The following is a 19,272-nucleotide window of genomic DNA, read 5'->3' as shown; positions in this document are numbered from 1 at the left end:
GTCATATGGTAATTCTATTCGTAATTTTTTGAGGAACATCCACACTGCCTTCCATAACGGTTGCACAAGTCTGCATTCCCACCAACAGTGGATGAGGGTTCCTTTTTCTCCACAGCCTCTCCAACACTTCTGACTATTTATCTTGTTGATGACAGCCATTCTGACTGGGGTGAGGTGACATCTCATTGTGGTTTTTATTTGCATTTCTCTAATGATTAGTAATGTTGAGCATTTTTCATATGTTTATTTGCCATTTGTATGTCCTCTTTGGAGAAATGTCTCTTCAGGTCCTCTGCCCATTTTTCAATTGGGTTGTTTGTGTTTCTGTGGTTGAGATTCATGAGTTCCTTGTATGTTTTGGATATTAGCCCCTTATCGGAGGCATTGTTTGCAAAAATCTTCTCCCATTCAGTTGGTTGCCTCTTTATTTTGTTGATGGTTTCTTTTGCTGTGCAGAAGCTATTAAGTTTCATATAGTCCCGTTCGTTTATTTTAGTTTTTACTTCCATTGCCTTTGGAGTCAAATTCATAAAATGTTCTTTGAACCCAAGGTCCATAAGTTTAGTACCTATGTTTTCTTCTATGCAGTTTATTGTGTCAAGTCTATGCTTAAGTCGTTGATGAATTTTGAATTAATTTTGGTACATGGTGACAGATAGCAGTCCAGTTTCATTCTTTTGCATGTGCCTATACAATTCTCCCAGCACCATTTATTGAAGAGGCTGTCTTTCCTCCACTGTATGTTTTTAGCTTCTTTGTCTAAGAGTGTCAGTCCATATTTATGTGGTTTTATTTCTGGGTTCTCAATTCTATTCCATTGGTCTATTTGTCTGTTTTACTGCCAATACCATGCTGTTTTGATTATTGTAGCCCTGTAATACAAGCTAAAGTTAGGGAGTGTGATACCTCGAGTATAGTTCTTTTTTTCTTAAGATTGCTTTGGCTATTCGGGGGTCTTTTGTGATTCCAAACAAATCTGATGATTTTTTGTTCTATTTCTTTAAAAAACGCCATTGAGATTTTGATGGAGATTGCATTAAATCTGTATATTGTTTTGGGTAATATGACCATTTTAACTGTGTTGATTCTTCCAATCCATGAGCACAGAATTTCTTTCCATTTCTTTGTGTCGTCTTCAGTTTCATTCAAGAACGTCTTATAGTTTTCAGCATATAGGTCCTTCATGTCCTTGGTTAAGTTTATTCCTAGGTATTATATTCTTTTTGCTGCAACTGCAAAAGGAATTGTTTTTTCTATTTCTTTTTCTGAGATTTCATTGTTAGTATATAGGAATGCAATGGAATTTTGTACATTGATTTTGTAGCCAGCAACTTTACTGTGTTTGTTGATTGTTTTCAACAGATTTTGTTGGAGTGTTTAGGGTTTTCTATATATAGCATCATGTCATCTGCAAAGAGTGATAATTTAACTTCTTCATTCCCAATTTGGAAGCCTTTTATTTCTTTTTCTAGCCTGTTTGCTCTGGCAAGGACTTCCAACACTATGTTGAAAAGCAGAGGTGATAGGGGACAGCCCTGTCGTGTTCCTGAACGTAAAGGGCTTCTGTTTTTCACCATTAATTATGAGATTAGGTGAGGGCTTGTCATAGATGGCCTTTATTACGTTAAGGTATTTTCCTTCTATACCTGTTTTATTAAGTGTTTTCATCATAAATGGATGTTGTATCTTGTCAAAAGATTTTTCTGCATCAATTGATAGAATCATATGATTTTTGTCTTTTATTTTGTTTATGTAATGTATCACATTGATGGTTTTGGGATGATATACCATCCTTGTACCCCAGGTATGAACCCCACTTGGTCGTGGTGAATAATCTTTTTAATGCATTGTTGTATCAACTTTCTAGAATTTTGTTTAGTGTTTTGCGTCTGTATTCATCAGAGATATTGGTCTGCAGTTTTCCTTTTTTTGTGTTGTCCTTACCAGGTTTTGGTATCAGGGCAATTTGACCACATAAAATGAGTTAGGGAGTACTGTCTCTTCTTCAATTTTTTGGAAGATTTTGAGCAGGATTGGTATTAGATCCTCTTTGAAGGTTTGGTAGAATTCACTAGTGAAGCCATCTGGTCCCGGACTTTTGCTTTAGGGAAGTTTTTGGATGACTGATTCAATTTCGTTCCTGGTGATTGTTCTGTTTAGATTTTCCAGTTCTTCGTTTCAGCCTTGGAAGGCTATATGTTTCTAAGAACTTGTTTGCTTCTTCTAGGATATTGAATTTGTTGGCATATAGTCCTTCATAGTATTCTTGGATGAGCCTTCGTATTTCTGTGGTGTCCATGATTACTTCCCCTTTTCTTATTTCCGATTTTGTCAATTAGTGTCTTCTCACTTCTTATCTTAGTGAGTCTAGACAAGGGTTTGTCAATTTTGTTAATCTTTCCAGAGAACCAGCTCTTTGTCACATTAATTTTCTTTATTGTCTTTTGTTCTCTATTTCATTTAGTTCTGCTCTGATTTTCGTTATTTCCTTTCTTCTGCTGACCTTGGGTTTCATTTGTTCTTTTTCTAGTTCTTTAAGGTGTAACATCAGATTATTTACTTGGGGTTTTTCTTGTTTCTTGAGATAGGCCTGTAATGATGTAAACTTCCCTATTAAAACACCTTTTGCTGCATCCAAAAAATTTTGCTACGTTGTATTTTGATTTTCACTTGTTTCTATTCATCTTTTGATCTCCTCTCTAATTTCTTCTTTGACGAGTCATTCTTTAAAAGTAGGTTGTTTAATCTGCATGTATTTGTGTTTTTTCCTCCTTTCTTTTTGCAGTTGATATCCAATTTCAAAGCCTTGTTTTCAGAGAATATGTTTGGTATGATTTCAATCTTCTTAAATTTGCTCAGGCTGATTTTGTGTCCCAATATACGGTCTATCAACAAGAATGTTCCATATACACTAGAAAAGAATGTATAATCTGATGTTTTACGATGAAGTGCTCTACATATGTCAATTATGTCCATTTCATCTAATGTGTCAATTAGGGCAGCTATTTCTTTATTTATTTTTTGTTTCAATGATCTATCCATAGCTGTCAATGATGTATTTAAGTCCTCTAGTATAATTGTGTTTTGGTCAATCTCTCCCTTTATTTCTATTAATAGTTGCTTGGTATACTTTCGTGCTCCCTGATTGGGGGCATAAATATTGATGACTGTTATGTCTACTTGTTGTATAGTCCCCTTTACCATGATGAAATGTCCATCTTTGTCTCTTGTTATCTTTTTCACCCTAAAGTCTGTTTCATCTGATATCATTATGGCTACACCTGTTTCTCTCTGTGTACCATTTGCTTGGAGTGCAATTTCTACTCTTTCACTTTGAGTCTATGCTTGTCCTTGTAGCTGAGATGTGTCTCTTGGAGACAACATATGGTTGAGTTTAGTTTTTTGATTCAATCTGCAACTGTGTGCCTTTTTATTGGTGAGTTAAGTCCATTTACATGTAGGGTGATTATTGATATGTGAGTATTTCCTGTCATTCTATCTTTAGTTTTCTGGTAAGTCCGTGTCTCTTTTGTTTTTTTGCCATTTTGTTGTCTGTTATTTCTGTGTGGTGGTATTCTATGATGTTTCCCTCTGTTTCTTCTTTTATTACAGTACAAATTTCAGTTCTGGATTTTTTTTGAGTGGTTACCCATATATTTATGTAAAAGAAAGTTTGATATTTAGAGTAATCCATTTTCTTCAGTATGCTTAGTTTCTCCATTCTCATATTCCGGTTCAGCCCTTTACTATCCCACTTTATATGTTTTGGTTATCGTAAATTGTTCCTGTTGATGAAGGTTGAGTCGTCTCCTTTATTTTTTGTTGTAGTGCAGGTCATGTATTAGAAAATTCCGTCAGCTTCTGTATGTCTGAAAAGGTTTTTATTCCTCTTTCATATCTAAAGGATATCTTTGCTGGATATATTATTCTTGCTCACAATATCTCTCTTTCAATTGTTTGAATATTTGGTTCCACTCCCTTCATGCTTGTAGAGTTTCTGCTGAAAAATCTGATGATAATCTAATGGGCTTTCCTTTGTAGGTTACCGTCTTCTTTCCCCTGCTGCCTTCAGGATTCTTTCTTTGTCGTTGATTTTAGATATCTTCAATACAATGTGTCTTGGAGAAGGCCTGTGGGGATTGAGGTAATTAGCTGTTCTAATTGCTTCTTGGATTCGAGGATCCGTTCTGTCGACAAGTTTCAGAAGTTCTCATTAACAGTTTGTTTGAATATATTCTCTGTTCCCTTCTTTCTTTCTTCTCCTTCTGGTATGCCCATTATTCTTATGTTGCTCTTTCTGACGGAGTCAGAAAGTTCTTGTAGAGTTCTTTCATTTCTCTTAAGTCTCACTTCTCTTTCTTCTTCCATCTGTGTAATTTCCAGGTTTCTATCTTCGATGTCACTGATTCTTTCTTCCATTTGGTCAGCTCAGCTAACTAAGCTGGTTATTTCATTCTTAATTTCTTCTATTGAGTTCTTAATCTTCAGAAATTCCATTTGGTTCGTTTTTAAAATTTCAATCTCTTTGGTAAAATGCTCATGTTGTTCTTCGATTGTGTTTCTGAGTTCATTATAGTGCCTTTCTGTGTTTTCTTGCATCTCGTTGACGTTTACAGAACTGCAATCTTCAATTCTCTGTCATTTAAGTCCCATATTTTCATATCTTTAAGTTCATTTTCAGGAGACTTTTCACTTTCTTTCTGAGCTGTCTTGTTACCTTCGTTATTCATTGCAATTAATGATTTAATATTTCTCTTGTAGACATCTACAGGAGTTGCTTCTGCAACAGGTTGATAGGAAGACGTCTGTCTTTTGTTTTCCAGTACATGTTGGTAGAATGTTTTATTTTCTCTCCAACTTCAGCCTTTTTTGTCCTCTCTCACACATTAGTGCTATGTTTTCTCTGAACTATTCTAGCTTCTCACACAATGGGAGGATTCCCTGGGATATGGGCTTCTCCTCTGTTAACAGTTCGCCTAGGTCACAAGGTGCAGTGTCCGTGTGGGTATGTGGAAAGCTTTTGAAGTTCCAAAGCTCTTGCTGCACCAGATTAAGAATCCGTATGTTTCAGTAGTTCTGTTTACTCCTGCAGGGATCCGCCCAGATAGGTGGTGCCAGGGGCAGGGTGAGTTGTGAGAGGTGGGCCAAAGCAATGGAGGCGACCAGCACCACAGCCAGTCCTGCTTCCACAGCCTCCTCCCCTTTGCCAGAACTAGTTGGGCAGCGAATCTGTGTCTGCGTTTAACAGTTCTCAAAACAGCAAATATTCCATTCGTTTGATCTGACACTGCTAGTGTTCTGCTTCTAGCACGAGGAAGGTGTGGGCGGGGCGAGCTCTGGGAGGTTAGGGAGGTTGCGGCTAGTCTCAGTGCCTAATGTTTCCGTTCTCTGCTTGGCAGTGAGGGCTTAAACCACCGTTTTCAGCCTTCTCCCCTCAGTTCTTTCTCAGAGGTCTCTGCTGTGAGCGTTGGGTTCAGCCGTGTGATATGCTGCCCCCTCAGCCCTGTGGGCCATAAACGGTGCCCTAGCAGTTTGAGTGCTTCCCTCTCCCACAGCTGTAGTAGTTCGGTGACACAGCGAAGCACTGAGCTAGCTCTGTGTCCTGTTCCCGAGCAGCTGCATCTCTGCACTTCTCCTTTCCCTCCTCCCCGGCTCGCGGGATTCTCCCATCTTTAGGTCAATTCAGTAGTGGGCATCTTCATCTTGCCTGTCTGTTGTGCCGGGAGTCCTTTTTGGAATTATAGTTTTTCGATTAGTTTAAAATTCTAGGGGAGCTTTACAGAGGCTCACCTCATGCCGCCATTTTGATGACGTCTCAACATTCTTTTTCTCATGTCAGAATAAAGGTGGGGAATGCACTTGTTCCCTCCCAATTGAAGTAATTTTATCCTTGGATTCCATGAAATGGGATTTCTTAACATTAAACCCTAATAAAAAATACATTAGTGCTCAATGTCAGGAGCTCTAGAGCACCAATTCTATGCGTTAAGTGTTACATGCACTCACTTCCAAATGTATCTGGCAACTGTATATTTCTGTGCCTGACAGACATGCAAAGAAAAAGGGAGGTGAGGAAAGTAGTGATTATGCCAATGTGGATACCCAGAGATAGTTATAAAGCTTTCTAAAAGGAAATTAAGTTTTTGATCAAAAGGTCCAATTCATATAATACACTTGGATAGGAGCCAATTTTAGGTTCAAGATCTTAAAATAACTTAAGAAAAATCTCTCCTAGTGGAAAATATTGTCCAAACTGTCTTATAGTTTGTCAAATCCAAGGCATTTTAAGTGTAGCAGAACTGTTTACAGAAGTGTAAGCCTTTAGAAACAGCATTGTCCTTGTTTCCAAAAGGTGTGAGAAGAAAATTGTCATTCATAGCTTTTTCTTTTTTCTCGTTTTTGAACACACAATGTGATATATAGATGATGTATAACAGAATTGTGCACTTGAAATCTGTGTAACCTTGCTAAGAATTGTCACCCCAATGACCTTTAGTTTTAAAAAAAAGGAAAAAAAAAAACGTATTTTGAATCACGTGTTACAGAAACTTTCCACCAGAAATTAGAGTATTTTTCAAAAACACGATGTGGAAAATTGTCAGGTTGTCCATTAGGGTGCTTTGCTGCCTTCATTTCATAAGCATACAAATTCAATTCATTTGTAAGGCAGTCTTTGCATTTCTAAAATTCATGGCACTATGCAAAGTCATGCATGGATAAAGGATTTATAGGAAAACACAATTAGCACAGAAGACCTGAAGTTTGCTTGTGAAAGTGGGTGTCAGAATGGTTGCAACTTACGAGTTATTGTGAAGTGATGGAAGAAGGGTTACCTGAATCCAAACAGAAAGTTCTAACACCACATGTGGATATGGAACGATCCTAACACGTGGTGAACTATGATAGCTGGTGAATGTTTTTCAGGTGTATGTATGTACATATGTGTGCATGATGTGTATTCCTAGGAGTCTCCTGCTGTATACAGTTTTCTGAATTCACCCAGTATTTTTAACAGATGGAAATCATACATATGCAAATTGAAATTTGTCTTACATTCAAATTATTCTCAAATATACCAACTACATAGAAACAATTTAATATTTCCAAAACAAGCTTTTTTAGCAGAACTAAATAAGTTTCTTTAGGTATTAAAATATTGTCATTAATCAGTAATAAGAAATATGACGTATAAACAAAAAATATGTGAATGTTTAAATTTAAACAACAAGAATTCTGAACGAGAGACATCATCAAAATGGCAACGTGCGGTGAGCCTCTGTAAAGCTCCCCTGGAATTTACAACTAATCGAACAACAATAACTCCACAGAGGACGCCCTGCACAGCGCACAGGCAAGACGAAGACTCCCACTACTGAATTTACCTAAAGGTGGGAGAATCGCGCGAGTTGGGGGGGGGAGGAAAGCGAGAAGTGCAGAGACAGAGCCACGTGGGCGGAGGATGCAGACCTAGCTCAGTGCTCTGAGGTCCCTGCATCCTGGAACTACTGAAGTTGCAGGAGAGCGAAGAACTCGGACTGCTAGGGCTCCGCTTATATCCCACAGGGCTGAGAGGGCAGCATATAACATGGCTGAACCCAACACTCACGGCAAATACCTCGGAGAAAAGACTGAGGGAAGAAGGCTAAAAAGAGTGGTTTAAGCACTCACTGCGAAGCGGAGAACAGAAGCCTTAGGCACTGAAGTAGCTGTCCCTCCCTATCCTCCCAGAGCTTGCCCCGCCCCCATCTACCCAGTGCTAGAAGCGGAACAGTAGCACTGTTAGATCAAAAGAACAGAGTGTTTGCTGTTTTGAGAACTGTGGACTGAAGACACAGATTAGCAGCCCAACTAGTTCCGGCAGCAGGAACTAGAGGGAGATGTGGCAGCAGGACCGGCTGTGGTGGTGGTCGCCACCATTGCACTGGGCCTCCTCTCACCTCTCACTCCGCCCCCGGCCCCACCTATCTGGGCAGATCCCTGCAGGAGTAAACAGAACTGCTGAAACATATGGGCTCTGAATTTACTGCAGAAAGAGCTTTGGAACTTCAAAAGCTCTCCTCATCGCCACAGGGACGTGACACCCTATAATCCCAGGCAGACTGTTAAAAGAGGAGAAGCGCGATTCCCAGAGAATCCCCCTATTGTGTGAGAACCTGGAATAGTGCAGAGAAAACATAGCACTACTGTGTGAGAGAGGAAAAAAAAGTCTGCAATCAGAGAGAAAATAAAACATTCAACTAACAAGTATTGGAAAACAAAAGAAAGACCTCTTCCTATCAACCTGTTCCAAAAGCCACTCCTGTAGATGTCTAGGAAGAGACATAATAAATCATTAATTGCCATGGATAACTAAGGCAACAAGACAGCTCAGAAAGGAAGTGAAAAGTCTCCAAAAAGGGAACTTAAAGATTTGGAAATATATGACTTAAATGACAGAGAATTCAAGACTGCAGTTCTGAAAAAACCCAACGAGATGCAAGAAAACATAGAAAGGCACTATAATGAACTCAGAAACGCAATCAAAAAACAACATGAGCATTTTACGAAAGAGATTAAAATTTTAAGAATGGACCAAATGGAATTTCTGGAGATTAAGAACGCAGTAGAAGAAATTAAGAATGAAATAACCACTTAGGTAGTAGAGCTGACCAAATGGAAGAAAGAATCAGTGTCATCGAAGATAGAAACCTGGAAATGATATAGATAGAGGAAGAAAGAGACTTGAGACTTAAAAGAAATGAAAGAACTCTACAAGAATGTTCTGAATCCATCAGAAAGAGCAATATAAGAATAATGGGCATACCAGAAGGAGAAGAAAGAGAGAAGGGAACGGAAAATACATTCAAACAAATTGTTAATGAGAACTTCCCAAACTTGTGGACAGAACTGTATCCTCGATTCCAAGAAGCAAATAGAACAGCTAATTACCTCAATCCCCACAGGCCTTCTCCAAGGCACAATATTGAAGTTGTCTAAAATCAACACAAAGAAAGAATCCTCAAGGCCGTCTGGGAAAAGAAGACGGTAACCTACAAAGGAAAGCCCATTAGATTCTCATCAGATTTTTCAGCAGAAACTCTACAAGCCAGGAGGGAGTGGAACCAAATATTCAAACTATTGAAAGAGAGAAATTATGAACCAAGAATAATATATCCAGCAAAGTTATCCTTTAGATATAAAGGAAGAATAAAGACCTTTCCATACATACAGACGTTAAGGGAATTTTCTAATACATGACCTGCACTTCAATAAATAGTAAAGAAGGCTGTTCCACCATGATCAACAGGAACAATTTGTGGCAACATAGAAAGGGGGAGAGTAAAGGCCTGAACAAAAATATGGGAATTCAGAAAGTAAGCATGCTGAAGAAAATGGAATACTCTAAATATCAAACTTTTTTTTAAATATAAACTTAAGCGTAACCACTCAAAAATCCTCCAGAAGAGAAATCTATACTGTAATAAAAGAAGGAACACAGAGAAACATCATAGAATACCACCACACAGAAAGAATATACAACAACAACATGGCAAAGAAACAATGGAGACACAGCCTTACCAGAAAACTAAAGACAGAATGACAGGAAATCCTCACATATCAATAATCACCCTAAATGTAAATGGACTGAACTCACCAATAAAGAGACACAGAGTAGCAGATTGGATCAAAAAACTAAACCCAACCATATGTTGACTCCAAGTGACACATCTCAGCTACAAGGACAAGCATAGACTCAAAGTGAAAGAGTAGAAATTGACATTCCAAGCAAATGGTTCCCAGAGAGAATCAGGTGTAGCCATAATGATATCAGATGAAACAGACTTTAGGGTAAAAAAGATAACAAGAGACAAAGATGGACATTTCATCATGGTAAAGGGGACTATACAACAAGTAGACATAACAGTCATCAATATTTATGCCCCCAATCAGGGAGCACGAAAGTATACCAAGCAACTAGTAACAGAACTAAATGGAGAAATTGACCGAACCACAATTATACTAGGAGACTTACATACATCATTGACAGCTATGGATAGATCATCCAAACAGATAATAAATAACGAAATAGCAGCACTAAATGACACATTAGATGAAATGGAAATAATTGACATATATAGAGCACTTCATCCTAAAATATCAGACTATACATTCTTTTCTATTGTACATGGAACATTCTTAAGGGACATAAAATCAGCCTCAGCAAATTGAAGAAGATTGAAATCATACCAAGCACATTCTCTGATCACAAGGCTTTTAAATTGGATATCAACTGTGAAAAGAAAGCAGGAAAAAACACAAATACATGGAGATTAAACCACACACTTTTAAAGAATGACTGGGTTAAAGAAGAATTTAGAGGAGAGATCAAAAGATGCATAGAAACAAATGACAAGGAAAATACATCCTACTAAAAGTTTTGGAATGCAGTGAAAGCACTTTTAAGAGGGAAATTTATATCATTACAGGCCTATCTCAGGAAACAAGAAACATCCCAAATATATAACCTCATTTTATATCTTAAAGGACTAGAAAAAAAGAACAAGTGAAACCCAATGTCAGGAGAAGAAAGGAAATAACAAAAATCAAAGCAGATCTAAATGAAATAGAGAACAAAAGACAATAGAAAAAATTAATGTGACAAAGAGCTAGTTCTTTGAAAAGATTAACAGAATCAACAAACCCTTGGCTACACTCACTAAGACAAGAAGAGAGAAGACACTAATTAACAAAATCAGATGAAAAAGGGGAAGTTATCACGGACACCACAGAAATACGAAGGATCATGCAAGAATACTATGAAAAACTATATGCCACCATATTCAATAACCTAGAAGAAATGGACAAGTTCTTAGAAACATATAGCCTTCCAAGGCTGAACCATGAAGAACTGGAAAATCTAAACAGAATGATCACCAGTAACGAAATTGAATCAGTCATCCAAAACCTTCCCAAAAGCAGAAGTCCGGGACCAGGTGAGTTCACTAGTGAATTTTACCAAAACTTCAAACAGGATCTAATACCAATCCTGTTCAAATTGTTCCAAAAAATTGAAGAAGAGACAGTACTCCCTAACTCCTTTATGAGGCCATCATTATCATGATAACAAAACCTGGTAAAGACAACACAAAATAAGAAAACTACAAACCAATATCTCTGATGAATACTGATGCAAAAATCCTAAACAAAATTCTAGCAAAACGAATACAACAATGCATTAAAAAGATATTCATCAAGACCAAATGGGGTTCATTTCTCGTGCACAAGGATGGTTCAACATCCGCAAATTCATCAATGTGATACATCGCATAAACAAAATAAAGGACAAACATCATATGATTATATCAATTGATGCAGCAAAGCATTTAACAAAATACAACATCCATTTATAATTGAAACACTTAATAATATAGGTAGAGAAAAAATATACCTTAATATAGTAAAGGCCATATATGAGAAGCCCTCAGCTAATCTCATAATTAATCGTGAAAAACTGAAGCCCTTTGCTCTACGTTCAGGAACACGACATGGCTGCCCTATTACCTATGCTTTTCAACATAGTGTTGGAAGTCCTTACCAGAGCCATCAGGCAAGAGAAAGAAATAAAAGGCATTAAAATTGGGCATGAAGAAGTTAAATTATCACTCTTTATAGATGACATGATGCTATATATACAAAATCCTAAAGACTCCACTAAAAAGCTGTTAGAAACAATGAACAAATACAGTAATGTTGCTGGCTACAAAATCATTGTACAAAAGTACATTACATTTCCATATACCAACAATGAAAACTCAGAAAAAGAAATACAAAAAACAAATCCTTTTGCAATTGCAGCAAAAAGAATAAAATACCTAGGAATAAAGTAAACCAAGGATGTGAAGGATTCATAGTCTGAAAACTGTAAGACATTTTTGAAACAAATTGAAGAAGACACAAAGAAATGGAAACACATTCCGTGCTCGTGGATTCAAAGAATCAACATAGTTAAAATGGCCATATTACCCAAAGCAATATGCAGATTTAAGGCATTCCCCATCAAAATCCCACTGGCATTTTTTAAAGAAATAGAACAAAAAATTTTCAGATTTGTTTGAAACCAAAAAAGACACCAAATAGGCAGAACAATCTTAAGAAAAAAGAACAATATTCGAGGTATCACACTGCCTGACTTTAGCTTGTATTACAGGGCTACAATAATCAAAACTGCATGGTATTGGCAGAAAAATAGACACATAGACCAATGGAATAGAATTGAGGACCCAGAAATAAAACCACATAAATAGGACCGGTAATTTTTGACAAAGAAGCAAAAAACATACAATGGAGAAAAGACAGCCTCTTCAACATATGGTGCTGGGAGAATTGGATAGCCATCTGCAAAAGAATGAAACTGGACTGCTATCTGTCACCATGTACCAAAATTAATTCAAAATGGATCAAAGACTTAAGCATAAGACTTGACACAATAAACTGCATAGAAGAAAACATAGGTACTAAATTTATGGACCTTGAGTTCAAAGAGCATTTTATGAATTTATCTCCAAAGGCAATGGAAGTAAAAGCTAAAATAAACGAATGGGACTATATGAAACTTAGAAGCTTCTGCACAGCAAAAGAAACCATCGATAAAATAAAGAGGCAACCAACTGAATGGGAGAAGATTTTTGCAAACATTCCCTTCGGAAAGGGACTAATATCCAAAATATACAAGGAACTCATGAAGTTCAACAACAAAAAAACAAACAACCCAATTGAAAAATGGGCAGAGGACCTGAAGAGACATGTTTCCAAAGACGACATATAAATGGCAAATAGACATATGAAAAAATGCTCAAGATCAGTAATCATCAGAGAAATGCAAATAAAAACCACGATGAGATGTCACCTCACCCCAGTCAGAATGGCTGTCATCAACAAGACAAATAGTCAGAAGTGTTGGAGAGGCTGTGGAGAAAAAGGAACCATCATCCACTGTTGGTGGGAATGCAGACTTGTGCAGCCGTTATGGAAGGCAGTGTGGATGTTCCTCAAAAAATTACGAATAGAATTACCATATTGACCCAGCAATCCCTCTACTGGGTATCTACCCCAAAAATATGAAAACATTTATTCATAAAGACACATGTGCTCCAATGTTCATTGCAGCTTTGTTTATGGTGGCCAAGACATGGAAACAACCAAAATGTCCTTCGATAGATGAATGGATAAAGAAGTTGTGGTATATATACACAATCGAATACTATTCGGCTGTAAGAAAAGATGATGTAGGAATATTTGTGACAACATGGATGGATTTTGAGAGTATAATGCTAAGCGAAATAAGTCAGACAGAAAAAGCAGATAAATCTGTGACTGCACTGATATGTGGTATATATATACCAAAAACAACAAAAGAACAAGACAAATAAATGAGAAACAAGAACTCATAGATACAGACAATAGTTTAGTGGTTACCAGAGGGTAAGGGGTATGGGGGGAGGGAGATGAAGGTAAGAGGGATCATATATATGGTGATGGTAGGAGAACTGACTCTGGGTGGTGAACACAGAATGGGATTTATAGATAATATAATACAGAATTGTACACCTGAAATCTATCTAATTTCACTAACAATTGTCACCCCAATAAATTGAAAAATATAAAAATAATTCTGAACCAGCAAATGGGAATGGAGAAAGGAAGTATGCTGAATAAAATCAAATACTGAAATATGAGTTTCTTTTACATAAACTTAATTGTAAGGACTCAGAAAAATGCTGAACTGAAATACATAACAAAAAAAGAAGACACTGAGGGGAAAAAAAATCATACAATACCATGACACGGATTAACAGACAGCAACAAAGTAGCTAAGAAACAATGGAGGAACAGTCATACCAGAAAAGATATGACACTAGGAAATCGTCACATATCAATAATCACCCTAAATGTAAATGAACTGAAATCACTAATAAAAAGGCACAGAATAGCAGATTGGATCAAAAAACTAAATACAACCATACACTTCCTTCAAGAGACACATCTCAGCCTCAAAGACAAATACAGACTCAACGTGAAAGGGTGGAAATTGACACTTTAAGGAAATGGTATCCAGAGAAAAACAGGTGTATTCATACTGATATCACACGAAACAGACTTCATGATAAAGAAGGTAGCAAGACACAAACAGAGACATTTCATAATGATGAAGGGGACTATATAACAAGAAGATATAACAACTATAAATATTTATGCCCCAAATGAGGGAACATCAAAATATACAAAACAACTACTAACAGAACTAAAGGGAAAAATTGACCAAACACAATTATAATAGGGGACCTAAATACATCTTTGACAGCTATGGGTAGATCAGCCAAACAGAAAACAAATAAATAAATATCAGCCGTAAATGACACTTTAGATGAAATGGACATAATTGACATTCATAGAGCACTTCACCCTAGGACTTCAGATTATACATTCTTTTCTAGTGTTCATGGAACATTCTCAAGGATAGACCATATACTGGGACATAAAGCTAGCCTCAGCAAATTGAAGAGCATTGAAATTATACCAAGAATATTCTCTGATCACAAGGCTTTGAAATTGGATATCAACCGCAAAAATGAAGTAGGAAAAACCACAAATATGTGAAGATTAAACATCATACATTTAAAGAACGACTGGGTCAAAGGAGAAATGAGAGATCAAAAGATATATAGAAACAAATGAGAATGAAAATGCATCCTACCAAAATTTTGGGGATGCAGCAAAAGCAGTAGTAAGAGGGAAATTTATGTAATTATCGGCCTATCTCAAGAAAGAAGAAAAATCCCATATAGTCAACCTTACGTTATATCTTGAAGAACTAGAAAAAGAACAATTGAAACCTAAAGTCAGCAGAAGGAAGGAAATAATAAAACTTAGACCAGAACTAAATAAAATTAAATTAATTAGAGAATTAAAAGAGAATACAAAAAAGTAATGCAACAAAATTCTGGGTCTTTTAAAAGATTAATAAAATTGAAAAACCCTTGGCTAGACTCCCTAAGATAAAAAAAAAAAAAAAGATAAAAATAAACCAAATCAGAAATGAAAGACAAGTTACCACAGATGCCACAGGAATACAAAGAATCATCGAAGAATACTTTGAAGGACTACATACCACAACATTCAATAACCTAGAAGAAATGGACAGCCTTCGTAGGCTGAATCATGAAGAACTAGAAAAATCTAAATAGACCGATCAACAGTAAGGAAATTGAATCAGTCATCCGAACCCTTCCCAAAAACAAAAGTCCAGGCTTCACTAGTGAATTCTACCAAACATTCAAAGAGGATGCAATACCTGTCCTACTCAAACTCTTCCAAAAATTGAAGAAGAGACAATGCTGTCTAACTCATTTTATGATGCCAACATTACTCTGATACTAAAACCTGGTAAGGATAACACACAAAAAACCCCCACAAAATTACAGACCAATATCTCTGATGAATACTGATGCAAAAATCCTAAACAGATTTCTAGCAAACTGAATGCAAGAACCATTAAAAACATTACACATCACGACCAAATGGGATTCATCCCAGAGTCAAAAGGATGGTTCAACATATGCAAATCCATCAATGTGATACACCACATAAACAACATAAAGGACAAAAATTATATGATTATATCATTGCAGAAAAAGCATTTTCAAGATACAGCATCCATTTATGATGAAAACACTTAATAAAATCTAAATAGAAGGAAAATACTTAACATGAAAAACTATTGGCAAATATCATAATTAACACTGAAAAAGTGAAACCCTTTGCTGTACATTCCGGAACACAATAGGGCAATCTCCTATCACCTCTGCTTTTGAACATAGTATTGGAAGACCTAGCCAGAGCAATTAGGCAAGAGAAAGAAATAAAAGGCATCCGAATTGGATATGAAGAAGTTGAATTGTCACTTTTTGCAGATGACATGATGCTGTATGTATAACACCCTAAAGGCTCCACCAAAAACCTATTAGAAACAATAAATGAATACAATAAAGTTCTGACTACAAATCAATATACAAAAATTCATTGCATTCCCAAATAGTAACAATGAAATCCCAGAAAAATAAATAAAAATAAGAAAGAGAACAATTATTTTTGCAACTGCAACAAAAATAGTAAAATATCTAGGAATAAACTTAACCAAGGATCGGAAAGAACTATACACTGAAAGCAATAAGACATTTTAAAGAGAAATAGAAGAAGACAAAACGCAACGGAAAAACATTCCGTGTTCATGGATTGGAAGAATCAACATAGTTAAAATTCTCATATTACCCAAAGCATTATACAGATTTAATGCAATCCCCATCAAAATCCCATTGGCATTATTTTAAAGAAATAGAACAAAAAAATCATCAGATTTGTATGGATGCACAAAAGACCCTGAGAAATCCTAAGAAAAAAGAACAGTGCTGGAGGTATCATACTCCCTGACTTCAACTTGTACTGCAGAGCAACAATAATCACAACAGTATAGTATTGGTAGAAAAAAAGACAAACAGACCAATGGAATAGAAATGAAAACCCAGAAATAACCTCCTATAAATATGGACAGATAATTTTCAATAAAGGAGTCAAAAACATACACTGGAGAAAAGACAGCCTCTTCAATAAATGGTGCTGGGAGAATTGGAAAGCTGTGTGCAACAGAATGAAACTAGACTGCTATCTGTCACCGTGTAACAAAATCATCTCCAAATGGATCAAAGACCTAAACATAAGACCAGAAACAATAAAGTGCATAGAAGAAAACATAGATACTAAACCTATGGACCTTGCGTTCAAAGAGCATTTCATGAATTTGACTCCAAAGGGAAGAGAAGTAAAAGCTGAAAGAAATAAATGGGAGTATATCAAACTAAAAACTTCTGCATAGCAAAATAAAACATCGACAAAATTAAGTGGCAACCAACCTAATCGGAGAAGATTTTTGCAAACAACACCGCTGATAAAGGGGCTAATATCCAAAATATGTAAGGAACTTATACAACTCAGCAACAACAAAAAAACAATCCAATTAAAAAATGGACAGAGGACCTGAAGAGACATTTCTCCATCGAGGACATATAGATGGCCAATAGACATATGAAAAGATGCTCAACATCACTAATCATCAGAGAAATGCAGATCAAAACCACAATGAGATATTACCTCACCCCAGTCAGAATGGCTATCATCAACAAGACAAATAATAATAAGTGTTGGAGAGGCTGTGGAGAAAAAAAAAAAAAAGACACCCTCATACACTGTTGGTGGAAATGCAGATAGGTGTGATCCAGTAATCCTTCTTTTAGGTATATACCAAAAAATTTGAAAACATTTATCTTTGATGATATGTGTGCTCTGATGTTCCTTGCAGCTTTATTTACGGTGGCCATGACACTTTGGAAACAACCAAAGTGTCTTTCAATAGATGAAAGGATAAAGAAGTAGTGGTATATATATATATACACAATGGAATACTATTCTGCCATAAGAAAAGATGAAATAGTGCCATTTGCAACAGGTATGGATATTGAGATTACTATTTTAAGAGAAATAAGTCAGACAGAAAAAGTCAAGAACCATATGATTTCACTGATATGTGGGACATAAACCTGAAAGCTGAAAATTAACAAGACAAACAGAAACAGAAACTGATAAACACAGACAATAATTTAGTGGTTACCAGAGGTAAGGGAGGAGGGGGGTAGTAGATGAGAGTAAACAGGATCCAATATATCATGGTGGAAGGAGAACTGACTCCGGGTGGTGAACACACAATATGCTATATAGATGATATATTACAGAATTGTACACTTGAACCCTATGTAAGTTTACTAACCATTGTCACCCCAATAAAGTTTAATATAAAATATATTACAGTAAAAGACACATTGCCAATAATCTCCCTCAAAATACTCCCCTTCACTTCAAACACACTTATCCCTTCGTTCTTGCCACTTTCCGAAGTAGTTGGAAGTTCTCTTTTGTGAGTGTCTTTAGTTGCGCTGTCATGGCAGCCTCGATATCTTGAATCATTTTGACTTTTGGGAAGAGGCAGAAGTAGCAAGTTGCCAGATCCAGTGAATAAGGAGGATGAGAACACACGGTAAAGGTTTTATTTGACAGAAACTGCCGTACCACAAGCGATGTGTGACATGGAGCGTTGTCATGATGAAGGATGATTTTGTTACTGAGGTTCAATGCTCCACTTCCCGTATTGAAGATCCCTGCCTTTCTGTTGGCAATGATCAGCCTTTCTGAATGGCAGCAGCATTCACCATATTTTGTGATCACAATGGAAAGGCTCCGTGTCACACATGGTTTCTGATACAGCAATTTCTGTCAAATGAAAATATTATGGTGTGCTCTCATCCACCTTATTTACGGATCTGGCACCATGAGACTTCTGGCTCTTCCCCGAACTCAAAATGACCATGAAAGGTAAACGTTTTAAACTTATTCAAGACATGTAGGCAACCACAACAGCACAACTAAACACGCTCATGAAAAAGGACTCCTAGAACTGCTTCAGAAAGTGGCAAGAACAATGGTACAAGTGTGTTCGAAGCAAGGTGGAGTATTTTGAGTGAGATTAATGGCAATGTGTTTTTTACTGTAATAAATATTTTTATTTAATCATTCACTGTATTGCTGGATCACACCTCGTATATCATCTTTTCTTGAAAAATTTGACAAATGTAGACATAGCCCTAGTTTTTCCCAGATGTGTCTACTTAATTGATCATTCTTTCTGTAGTGACACTATGATAATACCCTCCAAAATGTTTTTCCCCAAAGTTATTATGCAGTGTATGTTGCCAAAGGGGACACATGTATTCTTATAGCTCTACAAAAAGGTTACCGGGGAGAAAGTAAACATGTCTGTATTTCTGAAACTTAGTCTGTTTCATTATCCCATTGAACAAAATGAGAATAGCTCCACAATACTTTATCCGCATCTCTGGAATTGACAGATTCCTGAAGACAGAGTGTTTTTTTTTGTTTTTTGTTTTTTGTAATTTATTTGGTGGTAAAACTTGCCTGAACTGATATGAAAATATCTATGGTCTTTATTTATTTCATTTATTGAATTTTCATATATTTAGCTGAGGAAATGTTGACATTTTTTTGTTAATGGGTGCTGGCCCACATCCCAATCTCGGTATCACATAATATATAGTATATGCATGACATTACTTTTGTAAAATCTGAAAACTTTTAGGTTCTGAAACCAATGGACCCCAAAGTTTTGGA

The 19,272-nt window shown here is 36.4% G+C and overlaps 1 protein-coding gene across 5 annotated transcripts in view; it reads right to left on the bottom strand.

The window, feature by feature from the left end:
* TENM1 (teneurin transmembrane protein 1) overlaps positions 1 to 19,272 on the bottom strand; it is a 1,334,622-nt gene that overhangs the window by 535,243 nt on the left and 780,107 nt on the right. The gene's annotated exons all lie outside the window — the stretch shown is intronic.

This window comes from Rhinolophus hipposideros (assembly GCF_964194185.1).
Source record: "Rhinolophus hipposideros genome assembly, chromosome: X".
Taxonomy (NCBI): domain Eukaryota; kingdom Metazoa; phylum Chordata; class Mammalia; order Chiroptera; family Rhinolophidae; genus Rhinolophus; species Rhinolophus hipposideros.
This window is presented reverse-complemented; position numbering and strand designations above follow the sequence as displayed.